This window comes from Lissotriton vulgaris, unplaced genomic scaffold (genome assembly GCF_964263255.1).
Source record: "Lissotriton vulgaris unplaced genomic scaffold, aLisVul1.2 SCAFFOLD_1038, whole genome shotgun sequence".
Classification (NCBI taxonomy): Eukaryota; Metazoa; Chordata; class Amphibia; order Caudata; family Salamandridae; genus Lissotriton; species Lissotriton vulgaris.
The window spans coordinates 673395-696649 of record NW_028244376.1 but is presented as its reverse complement, the minus strand read 5'-3'; the positions used below and the strand labels follow the sequence as shown (position 1 = coordinate 696649).

General features: G+C 43.5%; 1 protein-coding gene across 2 annotated transcripts in view; it reads right to left on the bottom strand.

The window, feature by feature from the left end:
• ITGB6 (integrin subunit beta 6) overlaps positions 1–23255 on the bottom strand; it is a 181966-nt gene that overhangs the window by 85087 nt on the left and 73624 nt on the right. The window lies entirely within an intron of this gene.

Here is a 23255-nt window from a genome sequence, read left to right as displayed (position 1 = left end):
CTCGGCTCTAGAATTATAATTAGACATTGACCAGCAGCCTCGCCAAATGCTACCTCATAAATAGTAGGTCTAGCGGCAGCGGGAACAACTGCGTTAGTCCCGACCAGCAATATCCCATGTGTTGTTGTAATGCAGCCCAATGATAAAGGAGAAGGCTGGGCATCCCCCATCTCCCCTAAGTCTAGGTAAGATCATCCATTTAACTGCTCTTCTGGCTCTACGATACCCCCAGAGGTATCTAACGTATGCCCTTTCGGCCTTAGAGATACAGGATGCCAGAAATTCTAAATGTATGGTCCGAAATAAGTATAACAATTTAGGAAAAAACGTCATTTTGATGACATTGCATCGGCCATGCATTGATAGGTGTAGATGGTCTAATCTCTCAAGTGTCTTATTAATATTCCTTATTATCGGTAGGATGTTTAGCTCGGGTATATGCTCCACTGATGCCATAATCTTTACTCCCAGATATGTTGCTACGGATACAGTTGGAACTTCTTCCGGAAATGAGGTAGCCGAATGTAGAATCTGTGTTTTATCAATATTTAATTTGTATCCCGACACGGAGCCGAACATCTCTGCTGACTCCTTTAATGCCGGAAGAGCTGATCTTATATTGGAAGTGAAAATGGCGATATCATCAGCGTACACTAATGTTTTATAAGCGATACTGTTAACCATAACAGCTTTAATCAATGTATTTGCATCCAATTTATTCAGAAAAGGATCAATATAAATAGAAAATAGTAGCGGGGAACAGGGACAGCCCTGCCTGGTTCCTCTGCTTATAGTAAATGGTTTAGATACCTGATCAGATGTCCGGATACAGGCCTCAGGAAGCACATAAAGTGCCTGTACTGCTTGTATAAAATCCTTAGGTAGGCCTTTCACATGCAGGGTGGACCAGAGGAATCCCCAGGAGACCCTGTTGAATGCTTTCTCTGCGTCCAACAGGATCATCCCGAGAGGTTTCTTCGTAGCCTGAGCCCAATCAAATAAAGCTATGGTGCGCCTGACGTGGTCCGATGTATCTCGACACGGGATAAACCCGTGTTGGCGGATGTTAACCAATGGAGTAATAACCTTGCCCAACCTTAGGGCAATTATTTTAGAGTAGATCTTACTGACAGCACATATCAGAGAGATGGGTCTGTATGATGTTGGGCTGAGCTCAGGCTTATCCTTTTTTTTTTTAAACTACTATAGTGGTTATGCGCCAGGAGTCAGGAATCTGGCCCTTCTGAATCAGTTGGAATAAAGATTCAAGCTCGCCTTGAAGTATTTGCCAGAACGTGCGGTAAAATTACAACGGTAACGCATCAGGGCCGACCACGTTACCGGCTGCTAGCGAGGTTAAAGCATGTTCGACCTCATCCCCCTTAATTGAAGCAGACAGCATCTTCCTTTGTTCCGGGGTAACCTTCGAAGTTTCATGGTCCCGCAAGACTTCCTCCTCAGACATCGCTTCTACATGTCTATCGGCCGTTTATAACTCCTGATGGAAATCCTGAAAAACCTTCAGGACCTCCACCGGTGAGTCCTGGATCTGGCCCGATTGATCTTGAATACGAGGGATCCTATTAAGAACTCCCCTTTGTTGCATACGTTTAGCCAACAATCTGCCTCAGTTCTGCCCATATTCATATATGTCCGCCCGATGCTGTGCGAATTTAAGAGCCAATTCATCCCCAAAGAATTGGTGTATTCTGGCCTTTGCAACTGCTCTCGGCTGCAAGCATTTGTCCGGTTTTTGCCTGTCACTGATTACGCTCATAAGCTCTTCCTCGGCCTTCCGCAGCTGTTCCACCCAGCTATTGATCTTCTAGTTTACCATCCTTTGTCGGTAAAGGGAGAAGCTGAGAGTCTGGCCCTGTACTGCCACTTTGAAAGCATCCCAAACTATTATTTCATGTGCAGTGCCCTTGTTGATGTTAACCGCTTCAGCGCGGCGCGAATTTTCGCGCTGTGCTGAAGATTCTAAAACGGGCGTGGTCGTGACGGAACGGTTCTGTCACCAGCACAGATCAACCGACGCTCGTGATGGAACCGTTCCGTCACAAGCGTCGAAGGGGTTAAAGAACTTGATAATCCATTTGGTTATATGTTGACAGTATGCCTGATCTAACAATAGCTTCCTATCAAACGTCCAGGTCGCAGGAAGTTGTAGAAAGCAGCTCATTGTGAACTCAATTACTAACAGGTTGTGATCTGCTATTATCTTTGGAAAAAGCTCGATATTAGCCTTTTCTGCGATTTGATCAGATACCAAAAAATAGTCCAATCGGACAAACTTAAGATGAGAAACTGAAAAATAAGTGTACCCTGGTTCCGTCTGCCTATGCCAAGTATCGATCAGTCCGTGTTCCCTGATCAACCCCTGTAGAGCCCTAAAAGTCTTGCCCTTTCTTCCCTGATAACGAATTTGGGAAAAAAGGTTAAAGCTGCTATTCAAGTGACTATTGAAATCACCACACAGGATTACCGGAGCAGGCCATAAAGCCAATTCTATACTAAAAAAATTCAGGATTTCTGGATCATACAGATTTGATCCATACAAAGAGCAGATAGTGTGAGGGATGCCTAAAATCATAACTTCCGCAATCACCCATCGGCCTAGCTTATCCTCCTTGATTCGCAAAGAGGTCAAAACCCAGAACTTTTAGCTACCCGCAATTGTTCCAGGGAATATGTGTTTCTTGTAGGCACAGTGCGTCTATATTCATATATCTTATAAGCTTGCAAAGTAAAGCTCTTTTTTTTCTATCATTAAGGCCGCAAGTATTTAAAGAACAGATTTGGATTTTACTTTTCGCAGCCATTGGTCCTATAAGATGTAGATATTACAACATAGCAGAAATACGAAAAAAAGTTTTCTTTTTTTTAAGAGAATTACACAACTAAACATATTTATACAGGCTTTTCTGTCTCGGTACAATCTATTTCCATGACAATACATATAAGATAGTGACTGTGCCCCCCACTCACCCTTCACCACCCCACCCACCCCCCCACATCCCATCCTGCTTCTACCAGAAGCCCTCCCCCTCCACCCACCCACCTTCCCACCACATGAGGCATGGGGACCTACGGTCCCTGGTGATGCAGAGCTAGCCCACCGCCCCCTCCACTAAGCTAGAGCCCCCCTCTCTCCCAAGACTATGTGCCATATTGTGAGTAAAAGCGAGGGAGAAAAAAAAAGGCTAAGAGGGAAGGCAAACTATACTTAAATTATTGAGCACGAAGGAAAGCCCCCGGGGTCAGACAAATACAGTGCGATGCAAATCACATTCAACCCACTGATCCCTGTAGTGAAAGCACAAATTATTTTGCTTGAATTTCAGACTGGAAATAATGAGTCTGCCCCTGAAAGACCACCTTCAATTTGGCCGGGTTAAGCAAAAAAGCCTGAGCCCCCTTTGCCTGGAATAGCGGGATTAACTGACGCAATAACAATCTCTTTTCAACAGTCAACTGACAAAAGTCAGGCTTCACAAAGAATGTGCACCCTTTGCCGGCTCTTTTCTGATCTGGCCTAGGTAAATAATACAGGGCTTCCCTGGCCAAGAAATTATTAAGACAGATCAGGATAGCACGTGGTCGGCTATCAACCTGACCCCCTTTTCTCAGCTGATTAAAGGGGAAGCGGTGGGCCCTTTGCAGTTGCGTTTTCCAATCCCAGTGTCGGAGTTCGGGGAAAGCCTCCTCAAAAAGTTCAATCATGAACTGACGGAGATCCGCCCCCTCCTTGCCTTCCGGGATGCCCAAAATTAGGAGATTTTTCCTCCTTGATAGATTTTCCAAGTCAGTCAATTTCAGAAGTGTATCATCCTTCTTAGCTTGCATAGACTCGGTCAGGATCTTCTGTGCGGCCAGCTCATCTTCCAACTGGGAAATTCTCGTCTCTGCCTCTCCAATTCTTGTTACAAAATCGGAACACGTCTTTGCAACCCTGCGTGTTGTATTCTAAAGTTTGCGGCACGCACCTTGAGTCTGAGAACTCTCAGGTCTTGTTTCCGCCCGGTGGGCCATAATAGACTGATAAATAGTGGAGAGAGTAATTTCTTCAGGTTCGTTGGAGTTGAAGCTGGCCACTCTAGGTAACGCAGCTCCAACTGGTGCGTCTTTTCCTTCCAAATTTGGAGAGAAAGAATAATCCCAGGTCATTTAGCCGCCTGGTCTGCAGAGATAAAGCAGGTTGGTCTTTCAATTTTCTGACTGTTCTGGGGCTTACAAAGGATTTGTCGCTCTCTTCCGCCCAATGCAAACTACTAGTATCACTTTCTTCCCCCGCCCAGTCTTTTGCACAACTGTCATCATTGGAGGAGTTGGAGTGGTCTGACAGGGAGTAGAATTTATCAGCTAGATCCTCCTCCCTATATGTCACAGCCCCTTTAACATGTCCATTACTAGAAGAAACAACATCTACCAGAATGCACTGGGTTGGTTGTTTGAACGATGTACCGGGTGCTGGCTCAAAGGGGAGCACAACTGTCATGCTGCCAACTTCCCACTCTCACCAGGGACGCTATCTGGACTGGCACAATCAGGCCCTTGGTCTAAAGTCCCCCCATCAACAGTTCCCCCTTCTGTGGACTCACCCTGAGTCAGCTCTGTCGGAAATAACGCAGCATCCAGAACCACTAGGGCAGTTTCAGGGGAGAGTGGAGGGGTACTGATTTTCGAGTTCGTTTTGGCTCCTGCTGCTGGTTGTTTTTTCAAAGTTTGCGCTTTGAACAAGCCAGGCGCCGTCTGCTTAGTGCGAGTGGCAGCACTGTCCCTGCCCTTGGGTTGCACACCAACACACAGCGTTTCCATGACAGAGCAGCATCTTCCAACTCCAGGACTTCCTTCTTGGACCAGGGCAGTTTTACCCGGACTTCCAGAGCCCACCGGTGGCCCCCGCGCCTTAAGGCTCCTGGAATCAGACTTCGCCGGCATGGATGGAGCTGCGCCTGTAGCCAAAGCAAAAGAGGCTGTCAGACCGTGGGTTTTCCGACTTGTTAGCCTGCAGGGCAGCGTGACCTCCCACAGCCAAGACCACGAGCGTCATTGACAGCGGGGGTTGGTGAGGTTACGCCACTACATCACCGCTGGGTCTGTCTCTTGCCCGAAAAAGTCGAGGAAGGAGGGGGTCTAGCGGGGAAGGAGTGTGTGGTCAGCTCACTCGGCCGCAAGTGCAACCGCCATCTTGCCTCTCATGCAATCAAATTCCCGGATCAGATTCTATTAAAGAGAGAGAAGGGGGACAGTTTGTCTACAGGTTCATTATGGGTCTGAGCCCTTAGATTTCTAACATGATTCAACAGCAAGTGGATTACATTTTATGTTTTGCTAAATATTGTGCAGACAATATTGACCTGAGACACAAGAAACTCAAGGAGATATTAGTGATTGGACAGATAAAAGCGATGCAGAAAGGTCAAACTCAGATGGGTTTCGAGAACACAGGACAGATACAGAGAGGTTATAATCAGGTTCTGATAATGCAAGGTGTTAATGGTATTCAACAGCAGAATTTCCCATCTTAAGGTAGAGGTCATGATAATCCTGTGGATCCTATAACAAGGTATTCAGATTTCTCTTTCGAAAAAAGACAAATCCATGTCACATGTGTGGCAAGCTTGGACTTTGGAAACGTGAGTGTAAGTCTCTTTTGAATAATATGGAGACTCATATGCAGAATGTGAATTATGCATAGTCTCAAAGGAATAACATGGAACAGGCTCAACAATTGCAAGGACAGAGAATTCAGAGTTCTAATGTATCACAGCAAATGCAAATGCCGCAAGCTCCCATGCTACAACAGAATGTCCAGGTACAAAGATGCATTATGAATCAAAATGCTTACCAAAATCAGAATGTAGTACAGCAATATTAGATTGAATTGGATGAAGTGATCAGATCATGTTAGCATAATGGTGCCCCAAGGGGAAGGAAGACTACGTTCTTGGCGCAGCCCTTGAGGTAGACCAGAGTGGTCCTGATGTGGATGTGGAAGTGGATGGGAATCCTATCTCATTCCGTGTTGACACTGGTGCTACATGCTCTACTGTAAGAACAGTATATACTAACAGTGGGTTCTGTCGAGTAATGTACAATTGCTTCAAGTTTACATTTATCCTGATCGTTTAGGAGAGCCAATCAATGGAAGAACAGCAGAGGGTCCAAACCTACCCCTCTCATGAGAAAATATCCACATTATAAGAGTTCTGAATAAAAGGTTGTCTACCTCTAATTCATGACCAGTTACTGTTAAAATAGGATCCTTTGAAGATCGTCACTGAATTGTGATGTGTGACAGAGGTACGGTGAACCTGCTTGGACGTGATTTACTTTGTGAGCTGAATTGTTCAATTTATTGCACACTCAGAGGAATTGAATCCCACACAAATTATGAAGATGTTGTTTTCAAATTTGCCCAACAGAAATCAGATGTGGGGATGTATCCTCTCCTGCCGTGTCAGGATTTGTCCAATGAATTGAGTGACACTGTGCTACCTGAAGTCTGGGACTTTACAGGTAAGGATATCGGACTAATCAAAGGTGTTGAACATGTCTGAATTACAATCAAACCAAATGCAGAGTTTCCAAGAATCCCACAGTACAATCGGTATCCAGAAACCATTGCTGGAATTACTCCTGTGATTGACTCAATGATTGAGCAAGGAATGTAACTCTCAAATTATGGGCTTACAGAAGCCGAATGGTAAGTATCTCATTGTGCAGGATTTGTGCAAAGTGAAGGTCATTGTTGTTCCATGTTGTCCTGTTTTATCGAATCCAGCTGTGATTTTATTTCGGATTCCATGTGAGGCCAAATGGTTTCCAGTCACTGACTTGTGCCAGGCCTTCTTTTCAATTCCACCACATGAAGAAGTCAATTTTATTCTCTTTCCATTTTGGCAGCCGTGTTTTGGCATGGTGCTGAATCCCACAATGGAATATGGAAGGTCCCCCAATCTTTAATCAGATACTCAAAAAGAATCTTGAATCTCTGAAAATGCAAATTCACTCAGTGTTGGTCCAATACATTGACGACCTATCGATGGTGTCAACTATGAGAGAAGCTTTCAGTGTTGATTCTATTGCCTTGCTAAACCATCTGGCAGAAAATGGACATAAGTATAAGCCTTGGCGGTGTTCACGGAGTTCCGCTACGGAACTCAGTGAAGTGCAAAAAAACTGAGCCCCGCTACGCGGAGCTCCGCAAGCGGTGGAGTGCATTAGATAAATGCTGTTCGCTGTGAATTTCAGTGCCATGTGCTTGTCTGCACTGTGCAATCATCGCGAACGGCACCTTGCACAGCGCAAGCCGGTGCAGCTTCCTTTGTGCTGCTCAAGTAAATTTTTACTTGAGCGGCAGCTTTCTCAACGCGGACAGTTTCTCACTACGAGAGTTTGTGAGCATATGCGACCAGTCGCAATGAGAAATCTGACCGCCCGCGTTGAGAAATCTCGCAGGGAGGTAGATTTTTCATGCTCGCGCTCGCCAACTTGATGTTGACCATCACAAACGTGGAAAAATCTCGCCTGGAGGTGGATTTTCCTCGCTCGCTCTCACCAACTTGACATTGATGAACGCGAAAACTCCGCAAACTCCGCGAGCAGAGCAGAGTTTGACACCCAGACTTACATAAGTATCCCTGACTAAGCTACAGTTTTGCAAAATGGAAGTCCTGTACTTAGGACATCACCATGAGAAAGGAGCAAGGAAAGGGTCCCGGGAAAAAAGTGATTTTTTTCCCCCAGAGTTTTATATAGCACAAACTTGACCGGAAGGTATCAGGTATGTTAGCGCTTTACATGAGCACCAGTTGCATTACATGAGGACAAATTCATTTTTGTTTGGCACAGAGAGATTAAGTGATTTGCCCAGAATCACAGGATGTTAACTCAAACCCGGTTCCCCAGATTTGAGGTTGACCGCCCTAGCTGTTAGGCCACATCCTCTCCCCATGAATACTCCAGTTACCAAAAAGGAAGTCTGCATGTTCTTAGGAATGGTAGGCTATTGCAGACAGTGGATTCCAAATAATTTTCCTTGACAGCAAAACCTCTTCCGAGGCTGACACACAAAGATGTTTCTCATCCGTTACCCTGGGATAATAATTGCATGACTGCCTTAACAGAGCCCCGAGAATGCCTTTGCAGGGCACCAGCTTTGGAAATGCCTGATTATGAAAAATGCTTTGTGTTATTCTGCAGTGAGAGAGAGGGTAGCGCTCTTTCAGTGTTAGCACAAATGCATGGAAACAACCATAGGCCTCTTGCCTATTTTTCAGCAACACTTAACCTTGTTGCGGCTGCTTTGCCTGGATGTCTGAAAGCAGTTGCATCTACGTGCGTGAGTCTTGAGCAGTGTGAAAGCATTGTCACCTACTGACAGTATTTGAGCCTCATGCAGTGGAGATACTGTTGACTCATACGCGAACACAGTATCTGAGCAATAATCGGCTGACAAAGCGCGAGCAAATCTGTTTGGTGCAGAGCATGTGAATCTGAAGCGATGTACAGTAGTGAACCCAGATACTTTGATTCCATTGCCTGGAAATGACAACGTGGTTGATGAAGCGGAGCACAATTGCTTGGATGTGACCGAGTTGTGTTCAAAACCGCGTCCTGATGTCTCTGATGAGCGGGTACTTCAATGGGCTTTTCCGGAGCCCCAGCCTATGCAAATACATTCATGGCACATTTTGAACACCAACACATTCTCACCAACCCCATATGGAAGGAGAATGCAGATATATTTTTACGTTACATTGATGACATTTTGGTATTATGGAAAGGGACAAGAATGTCGTTAGAAAACAGCATTGGACAACTGAATACATACAACCCTAGAATACAATTTACGCACAATATACAGGAGGAGAGAATACATTTTCTTGATATTGAAATATGTAAAACCAGCAGTGGACTGGAAACAAGAGTATACTCCAAACCTACAGATGTAAACAATGCATTACATTACACATTACACAAGTGCACATCCAACCGCGTTGAAACGACACCTACCAGTGTCACAACTCACACGCATAAAACGCATAGCATCTGACAACAACACGTGTGGAATTCTGATACAAGATCAACTGATCAAATATAAGGAAAGAGGGTATCCTGATGATGTCTTGGAAGAGGCCAAAAGTAAAGTTTTTTCCAAAAAAACAGAAGAATTACTACAAAAAGCATCAAAAACCACTGAGAAGAGACAAGTGTTTGTACTAAAACATTCCACACAAGCATCCAAAATAAAAGCGATTATAAGGAAACGTTGGGACATCATCGACCAAGAGCCGGATTTCACAGGATTATTTCAAGGTGCACCATTGTTTGCACACAGCAGAGCAAAAAACCTAAGGGAACTTTTGAAAGCACGCAAGGTGACAACCAAGATAGCACATAAAGGAATGAGAAAATGCTATAACTGTGGACAATGCGGGAATGTAATTCTTGGGGACGTATTCAGGCATCCACACACAGGCAGTGAAATTAAATTGCATCACACGTCAGATTGCACCACCGAGGGGGTCATTTACGCCATTAAGTGCCCCTGCAGTTTGGTGTATGTGGGTAGGACAAGCAGAAAAATAAAAACGAGAATAGTAGAACACAAGAGTCGGATTCGAAATCACACAACATCACCCCTAGTGGTACATTGGCTAGAAGCGAAACACACGATCCCACAATTGAGATTCACAATTTTGGAAAAAATACAGTGCGAATCAGGTAGTGATGTGAATACCTCCCTGGCACGGAGGGAAACACATTGGATTAAAATGCTGGGGACAGTACACCCAGGAGGTTTAAATGATCACTATGAACTGTTATGCTTCCTATAAATAATCATGAACAGTAGCAACAACAGTAACACTTTGAGGGGTGTTGTTCAGTAAATGTAGGTTGTTGATTACTGACTCTTTACCATTGTAATAGGATTTGCACCACTTGGTTGCTTTTATATTGCTTCTCTACCACGTTTCTTTTCTTTTTATTTTGGAGCCCATATTATAAATTTTTTGTACTTTAGCCTAATAATAACATGAATACTCAGCAGCACATTACCAGAGTAGGAAACAGACTGAATACGAATTGTGCATTTAGAGTAAGTGGTTTAATTTGATCACAGATAACGCAAGGTCACACTGTGCATCTAGAGTTCACGATACCGAGATAACAGTGACTGAACGGCATTGCAAGACAGAAAGGCATGGGCATGAGTTAGCAGATGTGTATAATCTGGTAAACATGTTAAAATTGTGAACCGAAGGGTATGTAGGCTTAGCATTTAAATCATTGTGAGCCTGAATAAAGATTTCACGTTTTGAACATGGAGGCTATTTCGGGTGCAGGTCCCTTTAAATATAGAAAGCGGAAGAGCAGGTAGCATTCACGTGTGAGGTGCAGACGAGTCAGACGGCAGACGCTCGATACTGGGTCACGGCATAGCACGGTGAGAGGTAACCGGCGATTTAGTGGATAGTTGTAACAGTCGGCAATGAAGTTGTTGAACAGAGGAACTTACGTTCGGTTTCATTGTTTTTTAGTTTGAGTTGAGAAAAGAGGACGCGTTTGGTATACACGAGTAAAAGACAATTGGAAACACGTGTGACGAACCCGGAAGGGTAAGAGAATTGAGTACGAATCATAGATACTTTAATTGTTGTTTACAGGAGCATGTGGACATTAGAAACATGGCGGATGTATTTTTTGATATTTTCCAGGTTTTATACACCCTGAAGCACGCTACTACAATCTTCATGAAGGGGTGAGAGATCTCTGTAAAACGCATAGCGCAAATATGGTGGCTAGATACTGGGGACAGCTGGATGTGGTTAAAAAACCTTTTTTAGTTACCACATTAAGAAGAGAGGGTTATAAGGTGTTGAGACGGTTTAGTTAATACCCTAGTTCCTCAACAACACAGTATGAGAATTGAGAGCTATTAGGCAGACACACATGGAAGATAGTTCTTTCACTGTTATTATTTCCTTTACCTTCACATTATTCATCATTTCTTCTTTTCGTTTTTCGAGTGCAAATCCCAGTAGACACTTATGTATAATGAAGGTAGTTAACATTAAGATTGTTTTTTGAGTCATGATTTTCTGACATTGCGTTGTAGGTCCAGAACAAATTCAAGAAGATTGAAAGAATGGACATTGTTACCTTATAAATCCCCTGAAGAAGGGTTCAGAGGAACCCGAAATGCATTGGGAGTTTTGGGAATTTGTAGTAATGTATTGATAATGTACGTATATGAGATATATTGCATACAGCTTGTTTAAATACAATTATGTGTTTGTAACACATCGAATGAATTACAATTCGGACAGGCTTTTTGTGAACTGTTTGAGTTGAATAAAGTATATTGTGAAACATGTTTAAATACTAAAGAAAACAAATCATAAACTTGTGTTTTATCAGCTCATAAAGATTGTTTGAACATTATTGAAGACACTAAGTGTCCACAGCAGTGCACCGCGTAGGCAGTGGCTTCCATTGCCTCTTTATTGTTGTACAACCACTGGGTTTAGAGCTAGAACCCCAAACACGAGGTAACACACACATGCAGATTCAGTCAACCTAAAATATTTTACAATTGAATCAGAGATAAATTGGGAGTGCAGGCCCACCACTTACTTTGTTCTCTGATGAGCCACTGCCATAATCTGATCATGTGTTGTTTGTTGATGGTTCCTAATTTGGAGACAATTAAGGAAATCTGAAAGCTCTGTATGCTGTGTGTACAGTTAGAGGTGTTGTATAAACTTCATGGTTGCAAGGAGTGTTCTCTGCACAAGTTGCAGAGCTCATAGTCAGTATGGCTTTGGAGTCGAACATGACTTCGAGGCAGTTGTGGTCACAATGTGGGTTCATGACTTCCTTTGGTGCGCTGATTAGAAATGGGGAATGCCTGAGAAACCTTTTGCAGTCCCTACGATTGCCTGCCCAAATTGCTGCAATGAAATGTGTTGTCCATTGACAAGGTATCGACTATGTCACAGACAGCAACCGTTATGCAGATGAGATGGCAAGATATTTTGCTTTGAATTTGCACACATTTAACTAAGAGATCTTGACAAACAAATCCGACATTACATATTGTAATTTGCTGCTGTCCACATTAGACACTTGGGAGGAGGTTGGGAAACTACAAGATGAGGTGACGGAAACAGAAAGGCAACGTTGGGTGAGAGCAGGCTGTACCAAGAGAGATGATGTGTGGAATTACATGGTTGGCAGACGGGTATTGCCTAACAGCTTATTTTCACCAATGACAAGGCACTACCACGATCCTGCACGTATTGGGAGATATGCAATGATGCGCCTTTTCCAATAGATGTGGCACATCAATCCTAGATTTAGAGCAACTGCACAGTCCACTGCGTCATCGTTGTGTAATATGTCAGCAACAAAACCCAGGAAGGAAAACGCAGGTTGTAATGAGCCATATTGGAAAATCTACAGGTCCTTTTAGCCAGATGCAAATTGACTTCATACAGATGTCCCTTTGCAATGACTTAAGTTATGTTTTGGTCATTTTGTGCATTTTCTCAACATGGGTTGAAGCTTTTCCTACTCATAGAAACAACAGTTTGAGTGTGGCAAAATTACTGTAACAGGAGTTGATTCCGAGATTCAGATTTCCAGCTTCTCTTGAGTGCAACCGCGGCACTCATTTTACCAAAGAGGTCCTAAAAGTGTTATGTGCAGCACTACAGTGTGAGCAGAAGCTCCTTTGATGTTACCGAATGGAGGCTTTTGGGTTGGTGGAACATATTAATGGCACGTTGAAATCCAGACTACCGAAAAAATGCACTTCCACGTCTTAGAAGTGGCCAGATGCATTGCCTCTTGTGTTGATGAGTTTGAGAAGTACTCTAAATAGGAGGACAGGAGTGTCGCCTCATTAAGTGATCATGGGACACGTGATGAGGCTGCCAGCTGTTCCTGCTAATGCATTAGTCAATATTACAGATAATCTTATATTGCACTACTGCAGGGGACTCGTTGAATTGGTACATTCTGTCTCTCACCAGGTTGGAGAAGCTGCCCTTGTGGTCCTACAGGAGCAGTGCCATGATCACAGTTCGGGGGATTGGCAAATGGTGAACAATTACGTGCAAAAAATGTGTCTTGAACCTTGCTGGAAGGGGCCTTTTTTCCAGGTGATCTTAGTCACCAACACTTCTGCCAAGTGTGGGGGTCTCCGGAACTGGGTGCATGCAGCACACACTTGCAGAGTCCCATGTGTCTTGAATGATACAACAGTGCCTGTTCCTGATGCACCGGTGGTAACAGAGAGACAAAGTTATCAGGTAAGCCAAGCTGTTGGGGACCAGCAAGCTACTAGGACAGCACTTGTTTGGCCTGAGGGGGGTCCTAGAGAGTCAACTATAGGTTCTGAAGAGTCACAGTGAAGAAAGTTGACTACGAGAGATACAAACCCCAATGAAAGACATAGTACAGTACAAAAATTAAGCTGTGCCCGGAGACCATTGCCTCACAAAAGGTGAGATTCTGAGAGGCTGTTTGACCGCAGTATGAGTACCACCAACAAGTCCTGAAAGCTCTGAGCCATCAGATCAGAGTAACACAGATGATGAGCAAACAGCTGTTAGGAGATCAAAAAGAGCAAAGGTACCAAGTCAAAGGTACGCATCTCCTGAATGGACGTATTTGGCTGCCAATGAGTGGGAATGAGAATTCTACAAATATTGTATTACCAATACTCAAAAAACCTGAACCTCCTTGAAACAAACTTTGTAGTTGATTTAAACTTTAATCTGGATGTACCAAATGATGGACTGATACTTTTTCTTGAACATACTCATCAACGAAGCTGATATGAGAGTTTCTCCTTATTTGAGAAGATTTCTTCCTTTGCCTTAAATGTTACTGCGTCAAGACATTGCTGAGTTGCTCAAGCCACTTCTTCTATTTTGGATTTTGCTTTAGTTATATGGTCGGAATCTTGAGTAGCCATGCAGTGCGAGGCTGGAATCTCTTCCAAATACAAATGTGTATATACACTGTGATGCTTTCTAGTACTGTTTTGATATTAATTGTAATTTTTATATTACTAAATCGGCCACATTATGTTTCTCTGAAAGATTCTAAACTTAATATTCCTGCTGGAGCAACTAAAAGAAATGTTTCCGATACTATTGACATGAATGACAATTCTTTACATAAAGATACCTTGAAAATAGAGTTCAGCTCAAATGTTTATGTTACTTTATTGAATGAATATGTGAACACTGTGGATGTTAGTGATTGCTACGTTTGTATGCAAATACCTTCATCAGTTGCTGAGGGGGCAAACTACCATAACTTACCTTTGACATTTGGAATTTCTTGCAGTGTGTTAGCCTGGCTATTTTACGGTACTGATCAATTACTATATTATTACTCTAATCAAGATTGGATCTTTTCAGAAATTTATGTAATTTGACATTTAAATCCACATGTTGAAGCTTCAACAATTGAAACATTGAGTTACATATTCAGACCGACTCAATCTTTGGACATGGCTTATGCACTTAGAAATAACCGGACATGTAAATTAGTGGGAACTGAAAATTATGTTATAGATTTAATAGAGGGTAGATGAAACCATGAAATAAATCATATTAGGCAAACACAAGGAGATGATGGACGAAGTGCTGAAACTTTTCACACACTCACCCCCAGTGACAGATCTGGGTTGAATCCATCATTATTCTTAAGCCCACTTCGCCGCCTCAGTTCAGACTCAGCCATTTGAAAATCAGTCCTGACCTTGTTCCTCATGGGAACAGTCTAGCACAAACTGCCAAGCCAGGTCTTCCCTGGACCGGAAACAAGCATCCTGGGACCTTTTGTAGGGTACCACCCCTCATCAGCCAGGCTTGCTTGAATCCAGTGGCCAAGTGAGCAAGGGACCCACGTCTGGGCATACACTGCCAACTTAGGGCGAACACAGCAAACATAGGGAGATGATGGACAGAGCACTGAAACTTTTCAGACACTCACCCCCAGTCACAGATCTGGGTTGAATCCATCATCGTACTTTAGCTCACTTCGCCAACCTAGTTCAGATCCAGCCATTTCCAAATCAGTCTTGACTCTGTTCCTTATGGGAGCAAAATACACAAGATGATGGACGGAATGTTGCACAATGGCAAACCATTCCCCCCCAGTCACAGATCTGGGTTTAATCCATCGTTATTTTGCTCACCAAGCCACCCCAGTTCAGACATGGCCATAAGCAAACCAGTCTTGACCCTGTGCCTCATGGGAACAGTCCAGCCCGAACTGCCAAGCCATGTCTTTCCTGGACCGGAATCAAGCATCCTTGGACCGATTTCTGGCTATCAGCCGCGTTCAGCCAGGATACCTTGACTCCAGCGGCGTAGTGAGCACGGGGCCCACATCTGGGCATTCCCCTTCCCACATAGGGTGAACAGCAAAATACACAAGATGATGGACGGAATGTTGCACAATGGCAAAAAATTCACACCCAGTCACAGATCTGGGTTTAATCCATCGTTATTTTGCTCACCAAGCCACTCCAGATCTGACATGGCCATATGCAAATCAGTCTTCATCCTGTGCCTCATGGGAACACTCCAGCCCGAACTGCCAAGCCATGTCTTCCCTGGACCGGATTCAAGCATCCTAGGACCGGTTTCTGGCTATCAGCCGTCTTCAGCCAGGATAGCTTGACTCCAGGGGCGTAGTGAGCACGGGACCCACGTCTGGGCATACCCTTCCCACATAGGGTGAACAGCAAAATACACAAGATGATGGACGGAATGTTGCACAATGGCAAAACATTCCCCCCCAGTCACAGATCTGGGTTTAATCCATCGTTATTTTGCTCACCAAGCCACCCCAGTTCAGACATGGCCATATGCAAATCAGTCTTGACCCTGTGCCTCATGGAAACATTTCAGCCCGAACTGCCCGGCTTGTCTCACTGTTACCACCGGCACATCAGGAACAGGCGCTGTTGTATCATTCAAGACACATGGGACTCTGCAAGTGTGTGCTGCATGCACCCAGTTCCAGCCCGAACTGCCCGGCTTGGCAGTTCGGGCTGGACTGTTCCCATGAGGCATAGGTTCAAGACTGATTTGCATATGGCCATGTCTGAACTGGGGTGGCTTGGTGAGCAAAATAACGATGGATTAAACCCAGATCTGTGACTGGGGGTGAATGTTTTGCCATTGTGCAACATTCCGTCCATCATCTTGTGTATTTTGCTGTTCACCCTATGTGGGAAGGGTATGCCCAGACGTGGGTCCCGTGCTCAGTAAGCCACTGGAGTCAAGCTATCCTGGCTGAAGACGGCTGATAGCCAGAAACCGGTCCTAGGATGCTTGATTCCGGTCCAGGGAAGACATGGCTTGGCAGTTCGGGCTGGACTATTCCCATGAGGCATAGGTTCAAAACTGATTTGCATATGGCCATGTCTTAACTGGGGTGGCTTGGTGAGCAAAATAACGATGGATTAACCCCAGATCTGTGACTGGGGGTGAATGTTTTGCCATTGTGCAACATTCCGTCCATCATCTTGTGTATTTTGCTGTTCACCCTATGTGGTAAGGGTATGCCCAGACGTGGGTCCCGTGCTCACTAAGCCACTGGAGTCAAGCTATCCTGGCTGAAGACGGCTGATAGCCAGAAACCGGTCCTAGGATGCTTGATTCCGGTCCAGGGAGGACATGGCTTGGCAGTTCGGGCTGGACTGTTCCCATGAGGCATAGGTTCAAGACTGATTTCCATATGGCCATGTCTGAACTGGGGTGGCTTGGTGAGCACAATAACGATGGATTAAACCCAGATCTGTGACTGGGGGTGAATGTTTTGCCATTGTGCAACATTCCGTCCATCATCTTGTGTGTTAGTCTGTTCCTTATGGGAACAGTCCAGCCCCAACTGCCAAGACATGTCTTCCCTGAACCAGAAATCAGCATCCTGGGACCGGTTTCAGGGCAACACCCCTCCTCAGCCAGTCTAGCTTGAATCCAGCGGCAAAGTCAGCAAGGGTTATCAGTTCTGACTTCCCCACTTGACGAAGCTGTGTGATCCTAGGCAATTGGTTAATTTCACTTTGCCTCCTATTTCTTCATTATCACATATGAGAGCCCCTTAAATATACGAGTTCAGGGTGTGTGCTGTATAAACTCTTCTCTTGTGTTTTATTTGATAAACTACATATTGTTCCAATTATATAACAACCAAGGGTACAAACATGGTGGACCTGACAAATGACTTGCCTCTTGGTTCACTAATGACATTGTTTATAGAATGGGTGAGGCATGAATGTTGCTAAGATCATGCTTGAAAACTATCACCGCTAATAAATGCCTCTCAATCCAGTGATATATTATGATCTACTAGGGTAAAACAATCATGCATGTTAACAAAATACTCTTTTTTGAAAGTTTGCAGAGTTTATCATGTTTTTACATGTGTAGTGCAAGATGTCTTTAAAACTAAAGGTGTTCCTAAAGATAAGTTGTTTAGGACATCTTATTTTCTTCCTTACCGTTACTTTAGTTAATGTGTACATACAGTATGCCTGTTTGCTTCACAACTTTCTGAATGTTCCTGCTCTATCAAGTGAACAATTAAAGGTCAGGGGGCTGCAAGCTTCCTCTGGGCCGTACTTTGAGTATTCTTACTTTAGAGCAAGGTGGCCAAAATCTATTCAACCAGTGAAGCAACCTCTGTGGCTATGAAATACAGGTTTTTCCTGTTGATTTATGTCAACACCAACAGCTTCAGTTGGAGCTTGATGACGATATGCCTGACGTTGAGGGACTATTGATGACCACGGCCTCAGAATCTACCCCCCAAGAAGATTTTAACTTCCTATAAAAAAATACAGAATGTCGAAACTTTGACCAGAATGACCCACTTGGTTTATCTGACCTCTGCTAAATTGCAGTCAGCCTGAAATCGTGCTTAGGTGCCAGTCAACCTCAATCCGTAACTTTTAATTGATACTTTACTTTTTCTTGTGGCTTTTTGCCCTGAATTGTTAAAAAATCATATTTCTGGTATCCCTAAGGATATTCTGGTGATCATGATTTCTTTCTGCTATTTAAATTTGTCATCATATTTCTAAATTAGTTAATTTTATTATATTGTGTTTTTTACTTTACAATTGTCGGCGCTGCTTGAACTTAGCACATACTTAATGGGTTGCCTGGTGCTTGCCCATTGCTTGTGCCTTAGCTATCAGGGATTGAGGAGAGATTATCGCACAACTGTATTTTGACCTAAACAGAATGGGTTTATTCAGTTTGTAGGGGTGCCCTTCTTCCAAAATAATAAACTAATTTCTATGAGATATCAGCACACTAATTTGCGCCTGAAGAGTATTAAGAAGGGCATTCTTATTTGAAAAGTTCCGTAAATGTGGCAGGGTCAGTTTTTGCAGCATTGGGCTAAACATGACTGCAGTAAAAAAGGCCAATAACTACTCAGCCTTCAAGGATTCAGGGATGGGGTTTTCAGTAACAGGACGCACTGAAGCGGTGGGATATACTGCTCCCTAGTAAATATTCCACAGATCTATATAATCTTTTGGGATTGAAGGGCAGAGCTGGATTTCTTACCTGAATGAGAATTGATGGAGTGTATTGCCATGGTTAATTCCTCCCTGTACACCTGCTTTATACTCTACGAAATAAAGGAGGATAGTTTGTGAGAACTGGTGCAGGGTCCCATGCTGGGCAGATGCTTGACTAGCACTTTGCATGAATTTCATCTTGATGAATTTCTGATTCAAGGATTTGGTTCACAACTAGTGATCCAGTGTCTGAATTTGGCCTCAGTGGATTATATTGAGTGGATCTGTCAGAGGCAGTCTGCTTTGTCTGCTAGGGGAGCCTAGCTAGTTGACAGCAGATTGCTTGAATAAGGGCATGTTACTCTTGAGGAAGCTGCAGGCACATAGATGATTCCCGGTTATGTTTAGATATTGGGGATACTAAGTTGGACTTTTACCAGTTGTGTGTTGGCACTTATCCTGCTGTTCTATTACACACTTTTTTCAGTCCATAAAAATTGTTGACTGAGGTCTCCGGCAATGTGAACAAATCTTTGTTGTTTACTGGATTTATCCTATGGTCTTTTTCCTGGAACTCCAAACCAAAAAACCCAAATGTAAAAGTTATTTCTAGGAGGAGCCAGTATCTTCAGGCCAATCACTATCCCTTGTAGGTCATTCTTAGTTATCACCTTCTCCCACTGCGTGGCCTGACTACCAGACACGAGCTTCAAACAGCGGGATCCAGCAGCCTGCATCCAAGGCATAGGAACTTTGTCCAGAGCACCCTTCTCCAGATGGGCCCCAATCAAGACTTTGAAAACCAACTTTGACTAAGTCTGACCATGAGGTTTGAAGCAGGTGTAATCACCACATACCCTTGTGAGTTGTCTTTACTTTCCGTCTTGCCCTACTCCAAGCTTTTTAAACAAAATGTCCAAACTTCACTGAGGATTATCTCAAAGCATAGCTGACTTCAAGGATCTGTTTTCACACTTACAGCCTGATTCATCATTCTCCCGTTTTGCGAGCCCCTAATAGCGATTCATAGCGAATCGCTATTAAGGACTCGCAAAACGGGATTCATGTAGGAATTGCATAAAGAAATGCGAATCCTACATAATCCTTATTTGCGATTAGCAAATTGCTAATCGCAAATAAGGAATAACTCGCCATTCATTCCTATGGGCCAAAAGGCCCATAGGAATGAATGGGGAGTATTCCTTATTTGCGATTAGCAATTAGCTAATCGTAAATAAGATAGCGATTTGAAGGGTACCAGGGGTGTCCAAAGGACACCCTGTAGCACCCCTCAAATGAAATTTTACACAGGTGTTGCACACACACATGTCCAAAGGACATGTGTATGTGTGTAACATGCAACTCAGAAAAATGCATTTAAAAGCATTTTTCTGAGTTTTCGCAATTTACCACGAGGTCTGACCTCGCGGTAAATTGCGGCCAGAAATTGCGAATTCGCAAAACAAAATTGGATGATGAATTGCATTTAAGGAATCTCAAATAGAGATTCCTTAAATGTAATTCCTCGCAAAATTGCGAGCTCGCAATTAGCAATTTTTGCATTTGGGATGTCCCAAATACAAAAATCGCACTCGCAAAGGGCCAGATTCTCATAATCTGGCCCTTTGCGAGCTGATTACGGCTTCATGAATAAGGCTGATAGCCCCCATGTTGGTCCTACTGTCATTTTTTTAATTCACACCATGTTCTAAATAAGAAAGATTAATCATCATTAAAGGCAAAGCTCCAGCTTCTATCAAGCCGTATGTGTACGCACAGGTCAGCCTCAGACATGGCCACGTGACAGTCTACCTGCTGATCTTCACATAGAAACCTTTTTTATTATTTATTGATTTTTTTTATATAATGGTTTGTCTCATTGGCTTTCAGATTGACATTTTTCCCATCACCTTTAAACACCTTATCAATTTCTTTATTGTCCTAATATTTAAAAAAATTAAGTTAATGCGTTTCATTAACATGATTAGTGCCATTTAAGTGCTCATGTTCATCGCGTATTTTCTGTATGATTGTCTTGCGGCAACGGGCAAACTATCAATAGGGAACAAAAGGTACCCCTGATAAACACCAAAATGCCTCTGTGGTATTATATGTCTGGATAATGAGTCTACAAGTCAGTAGCGTAACACAGGCCCCCGCTGTGCAGGGAGGTCCAAGCTTCAGGGGGCCCCTGTAGCACAGTACACTGGCCGAGCCTGATTCCACAAACCTTGCAGGGGGGTCCAAGTTTCGTTAAGCCAGTGCTGCAAGTCACTATTCACTTTAGGACTTAGGCCTCTCTCTCATGAGGCAGCAGGACACAAACCAACCACTTGTCGAGATGGGACATCTGGGTTTGGATTTGCCAGCATGCGACAGGATTACGTTTCAAAGAGTGCAGAAGGCTGCCTTTTGTCTGCCATTTAGAAAATTCAATCACTCCAATGACGCTCACGTGGAGTGAATGTCAATGGAGCAAACAGCCCAGTTTAAATGCCACTGCCTGATGCATAAAGCTGGGTGCCATCCCGAGCAGTCATGTCTAGCTCATTTATTTTTTCTTAAATTCTCTAACAGTCTTTTTATTCAGAAGCCTGGTTATTACTCTAAATACCGTCAGGTAAAAGGAATGGCACGGTTGGTCGTTAATTTAGGTATCTTGCCTCTAAATTTGGAACCTATGGTAATCACATTTGAGGTAGACTGAACAGTTCATCCCTTTCAGAAATCCCTTTCAGCATCTTTGTTGCTAATCAGCGCTCGCGTTATTAATCGTCATGGTCTACTAGATAGACTTCAGTGTTAAGTCTTTCTTTAGTGTTAATAAAGTATGTTAGTCTACGTAGTGCTTTGGAAGTAATCAATTCAATTCAAAATCAATTTTATATAAAAGTGTTATGACTTATGATATTTCAGTTCAGGTCAGAAAATTGACTTTACCCTCGTCAAAGAAAATGCGTCATCTGGGCTTTGGTGAATGTATTCATAGACGCATACATAGAGCTTGAACCTAGCATTCAAGTCAGGTCGCTGTACAGCAAATCAAAAGCATAAAATAGACGTAGGTACAAAAATATCGACGCATTCCTTGCACGCGAAGGCCTTTTAATCTCATGAATAATATGTTCTATAGATATTCATTTCACAACTCTGAAAAAGTATTAACAGTTTTTTTTTTTTTTGCAGTATAAAATGCAAGCCTTTGCTCTGCGTACAATGTATATTATTACATTATATTTCCCCTTGGACTTCACCTCTTCTTGGCGGCTCAGAAATGTTCTTTGTTGTGTAAAAAGCCGGGAGAGGATTACATTGAAATAAGCCGGCCTACTTCCCGAATCGACCGCCGCTATTGTCGGATTCAAAAAGTCCAGAGAAGGAAAACAATATCTCTCCTGTTTGCTCGGAAATTACCCGTCTTTCGCTTTCCGACAGCCTACCCTGTCATTAGAGGAAATGGCATCTCAATTAAAACACAGCAGAGGAAAAAAGTTCAAAGTACTGCAGCTAGGCGTCGTTATTCGCGCGCTGTGATGAATGGTGCTCCGCCCGTAGCAGCAACCGAGAGCTATTATTATTAGGAAATGTCACCACATGAATTTCGCAGTGACAACAGCCCGGACTTGAACTGTGTATCCCCACAGGTGCCACATTGTGCTCTTACAGAGACTCACCGTGAGACATTTTTAACCGACCTTGCTATCACCTTGTCATAAATATGGCGTGTAATTTAAAAAACGCTGACACTATTTGGTCGCGCGGCGTTTTACGTAATCAAATATTTGTGATCTTTCTCGCAAACCATTTCTCTAACGCCCCCTCCCCCGTCTCCCCTCCTCCACGATTTAGTGCTCTGCTGTGGCATTCAATGAATATTGTTTCTATTATAAATTAAATACGTTTTATTGTTGAACAGCGCTGAGGTCTTCTTTAGAAAAGCCCGTTTGACCCTTCTAAGACACCATAGCAGCAAGGCTCTTCGCTAAATCGTCACCTAATAGCAGCAACGCTTCCTAGCCATGTTCCTTGTTTATACTGTTATCCTGATTCAATCCCCCATTTTAGAGTTGCCTGGGTTTGTCATACTTAACAAGCATTTCCTAAGTGCCTGCTTACCCTTCATCGTTTCAGCCACCTGTGAGACTGATTCTTTGACTATACTCCGAGACCACAATGGCAGAAGCATTATGGGCCTGCCGCGCGCCATTGTATGATGGGCTTTTTGTTACCCCTTTGATATTGAACCGAGGTGGCTTGCAGGCAATTTTAAGCTGACTAGCCGGAGGAAATTGACAAACTCCGGGAAGCGTGCCAAGCCCCTTTACAAACTCTAAATTAGCTGTATTTCATGGGACTCCATCTTTTTGTACGGGCAAGGAATTGTTTTGGCAGCAGCCGCTCAGCTGCACAATGCTCAGGAAATGCTCGAATAAAAAAGCCTGTCTTTGGTTTGATTAGCTCGTGAAGGACGCTTCAAAGAGGAGTAAGTGCTGATGTAACATGGCTACTGAATAAAAACAGCTATTCATGGCCTGACCTAATCCTCACCACAAAGCACTTTTAAAGCTGCAGTAGGCCCCTGAAAGTGGCAAACAACCTAATTGGCAATGTCACAGTGGTCTTTTACACATCCGCCATGCCTTGTGTCCGCAGACCAGGCTGCTGTGTAAGACCCTACACACAA